This window comes from Octopus bimaculoides, chromosome 11 (genome assembly GCF_001194135.2).
Source record: "Octopus bimaculoides isolate UCB-OBI-ISO-001 chromosome 11, ASM119413v2, whole genome shotgun sequence".
NCBI lineage: Eukaryota > Metazoa > Mollusca > Cephalopoda > Octopoda > Octopodidae > Octopus > Octopus bimaculoides.
The window spans coordinates 21,511,300-21,515,980 of NC_068991.1; positions in this window are offsets into that span (position 1 = coordinate 21,511,300).

Here is a 4,681-nt window from a genome sequence, read left to right on the forward strand (position 1 = left end):
TACATCCACTTTGTGTAGGTCCTTCAGGCTCTTTGGCAGAATATTAAAAAGCTGTGGTTCCCCTGGAACCCAGACTATTGCAGTGACTGGTCCTGAAGCGCGATGGCATTGTTGGGATCTTTGATACTGTGCAGTGTCGAGCCGTTCTGGCATTGGTGTAGCTTTCAATGCCAAAATTTGGTACAATCCCTTCCAGGATCTTCTAGATGTTTATTACTGAATACCTCTCCCGCCTTCGCTCCAGGGAGTAGAGTCTTAACTGTTTCAGCCTTTCCCATTAACTGAGCTGTTGCAATGAGACGATCTTCTTTGTGAAGCTTCACTGGATTCTTTTAAGTTCCGCTGTTAATTTTACATTGTTGGTTGACCATAGCTGGGAACAGTAATCCAGGTGGCTAAGGAAGAATGACCTCCAGAGAACCATCATGGTTTCCTTCTCTCTGGTTCTGAACATTGTCAGGATCTATCCAGCCAGTCGTCTGCACTATGTCACCATCCTGGCAATGTGCATTTGGAAAGAGGTATCATCACTCATGTCGATACCAAAGTCCTGCACGGATTTAGACTCTGGGATTGTAATCCCCTCTGGACCAGTGTACCCTGTAAGTTTTATATTCAGTTTTGGACGCTGGTAGCGCAGGGCTTGAGATTTTTCAACAGTAAACTGCATACTATTGTCCTCAGCTCATCAGCGAATTGAGTCCAATTCTTGATGCAGGTGTGCAGCATTGCTGGTGTTCTGTATTTCCTGCGAGACTTTCGTATCGTCTGCGTAAATACGCTCACATGGTGTTCCAGTTTCAGAAGGATTTCTTTAATTCATGTGAGGCAATCTTCAAATTAGCCTATGTGGTTTGGAGCATCTGGTGGGCGATATGTATTACATATGACTATATTATATTGTCTTATGTATACAATTAGAGTGTCAGATACTGAATTTGAGTATGACAGTAAGACCTGGGGTGTGAGGTCTTCACGGATGGATACAGCAACTCCACTGTTCGCAGTATGGTGTAATATTTTGGTACGTGTACTTTTGTATTCTCTATATCAGGGTCCAGATGAGTTTCCACGAGTGCTATGTTTAGGGTTTGATTGCGTGCAGTAAGGTCGCTCAGGAAAAAATTTTGCCTTTGTTGTTGTGAGTCAACAGGACTCCTATATTTAGTAGGAAAAAAAGAAACTATATTTAAAAAAAAAAGAAATTATAATTTGTATATATTTATTTTATTATAAAAGCAAAACACCACGAAGGAATCGAAAGCTTATATAATAAACCGCGAGGTTACTGTACATATGTTGAAATGTTCTAAGTTAAATATAAAGGTTTTGTATTGTACAAAGATTAAGTTAAGAATAATTTTGAGTAAATAAAACTTCAACTCAAAGAACGGCACCAAAGATCTGTTTGTTAGAAACAGGATTTCAAAGAGGATAGACGACTCATCCCCTTTCTTCCTCTCTTTCTTCTTCTTACTCATGCTTCTTCTTCTTCTTCTCTTTCTTCTATTTCTTCTTCTTTTCCTTCTATTTCTTCTCATTTTTCTTTTTATGCTATCTCTTTTTCTTCTTTTGATGCTACCTCTTCTTTTTCTTCTATTTCTTCCCCCTCTTCTCCTCCTCCTTCTTCTTCCTTTTCTTCTTCACTGACTTTCTTTTTTTCTTGACTTTCTTTATCTTTTTCTCTCTCATTTCCTTCCTTCTATCTCTTCTCTTCCTTCACCTCCTTATCCTTCTTCTTGTCCCTCTCCTTGTCCTTTTTATTATTTTTCATTCAGTTCTTTCGTTTTCGTCTTTTTTTTTCCTTAACTTCTCGCCTTCCTTCTTTCCTTCCACTTTCTTTTTCTTCTTTTCTTCTTCTTTTCCGTTTCTTCCTCCTCCTCCCCCTCCTCCTCGTGCTTATTCTTCTCCATGTTATTGTTCTTCTTGATGTCAGCGCAGGACATCCCGAGTCAAGATGGTCTATTGTTTCATCAATTGTATCACAGAATCTGCATTTAGCGTTAGAACCGTTTTCATGAACGTTAGCCTGGTAGATTTTGGTAAGTAACCTGTGACCTGGTGCCGCCAATATGAAATCGTCAGTCTCTGCTAAAAGTCCTGATGGGTTTTCGTGGAGAGTCATGCGTCAGGCATTCGATAAAGGTGGCCTGAGCAATTGACTTGCGCTCTCCTCAACAGTGCGCAAATGCTTGACAGATCAGCTCGAGCGAAGATCTGTCTGGGACTGCCAAGTGATTTTCGACAGTTTTCTCATCCAGTTGATGTAGAAGCGGTTTAGCTTTCTGTGCGTGGTGTTCGTAAATCGTCAAAGACTCACAGGTCTACAGTAGCCTAGGAAGTACAACTGCTTTGTGCACTTTCAATTTGGCAGTCAGCTAAATGTCTCTTCTTTCGCGACATTGATTCACGTAGCGGCCCTGAATGTTGAGCTTCTCTTGACGGTCATGCGTCGACTTCATCGTCAATGTGACAGAGAGAGAGAGAAAGAGAAAGAGAGATGATAGATGTATCTGTCTATTTATCTATCATTTATTTATCTATCTATCTCTACCTAGCTATCAATATCTAACTACCTATCTATATCTACCTACCTATTTTTGCTATATCTATCTATTTATGTATCTCTCTTTCTATCTATCTCTCTTTCTATCTATCTATCTATCTCTCTTTCTATCTATCTATCTATCTATTTCAATTTCTATCTGTCTATCTATCTATCTATTTCCGTAAGCTCGTCTCCTTAGCCGAACTGCAGTCGTGGATTAAACAGAGACCTAGGCTAGGCGAATGGCACCGCGAGTGTCGCATTGCTCTCAAGCAACTCTGCCGTCCGGGACCAGTCTTGTGCAACTTTGATTCCACAAAAGCGTTCTATAGAGGATTAGTGGAGGGGAGGTGCGACGACGATCTCGGGCAGAATTTGGGCGTCGACGAGGAACACCTGATCCGCCTGTTCAGGACAACTTTCGGGCCGGAACCTATGGACAACCACCAGAGATCCCTGGCCTGGCAGTGCTATCGAGAAGCATTACCCGTTCGGGATAAGTTGTACAGGCACGGTTCGAGACACACCGGACCGACATGCCCGAGATGCGGTCAGAGCGACGAAACCGTTCTGCACGCACTCGTGCAGTGTCCAAAGATTCCGACCTGTGGGCTTATGCCAACGGCTGCTGTCACGTGTGGGACGAGTCCGCCTGTCGGCCGAGTCTATTGTGTAAATTGCTCCGCCACCGTCCCTCAACAGGGAAAGCAAGGCAGTGTTCATCATACTGGTGGCCATGATGAAAGAATGTGTGTGGTAGACCCGAGCGAAAGGATTAGAGACGAAAACCTACCTCTGTGGCCAATCGCTCATCAACTTTTTCAAGTACCACTTGAAAAGGAAGGTGAGAATAGAGAGGCAGGTTTTGTCTTGTGAAAGTTTCATTAAAAGGTGGGTGAATGTAGCAAAGATGGTGCGTGCGAGTGACGATACCTCTTTGAGGATGATCCTATAAATCGAGATAAATAAGAGAGAGAGAGAGAGAGAACACTTTGCTCTCATGTATCTATTCACTGCTGAAGTTACCGTGGTCTTTTCCGTAGGCTTTTCTCCCCATGGATAAACCTAATGTTACCCCATTTTACACTATTGACATTTTCTGTGATATACGATACCTTATTTTTTTTTTGCCCCTACCGATCCCTTTTGATCGGATTTTTTTATCTATCTATCAATCTAAACTTTCTATCTATTTACCTACCTACCTATCTCTCTATCTATCTATTTATCTTCCCATGTACAACCCAATTCTTTGACTACATATAAAAATATTTTCGTTTTCAGCCTAACTAGAGCCGTCCGTAGATTCCTGCGCCGGCGCGGATTTATAATGTGGTTTTATTAAGGAATTAGACATGAAGAGGTAAAGTATGAAATCTATCTTTCTTTCAAACTTTCTTTTATTTGTTTCAGTTACTGAACTACGGCCATCCTGGGGCACCACCTTCAAAGACTTGGTCGACCAAATCCACCCCAGTGCATATTTTTTATGTCTGGTACTTACTCTATCGGTACCTTTCGCCGAACCGCTTTGTTATGGGGACATAAACAAACCAACATCGGTTGTCAAGCGGTTGGCACAAACAAAAGCAGATACACTCTCTCACACACACATGGGTGCAGACACACTTACATACTTACACGAACACTCACACAAACGCAGTCACACAGACACACAGACACTCAGGCAGACAAAAACACGCACACACGCACACACACACACACACACACACATACACAAGCGACGAACTTCCATACAGTATCCGTCTGCAAACTCCCCTCACAAGGCGTTGCTTGACCTGAGGCCACAGTAGAAGAGGCAGCCAAGGTGTTCCGCAGTAGGACTGAACCGAAAGCGGATCTATTTCAAAACGGGGGCACCAGTTTTCATTTATGTTTTATGTAGTGTTTTTGGTACCGAAAGACTTTCAAACTTCGTATACTTATCTATTTTATGTTATAGAACAGAAAAAAATTTTTGTATTCGAATTTATTTCATGTAAAAAATTGTCTTATTTCGATAATTTCTACTAATCACTGACGTCTATTCAGTTGAAAACAGTTAGCGCTGTAACGGTGTATATCGTATTAATCCCCTAACCCTAACTAGACTGTTAACCCTAACCCTAAAAC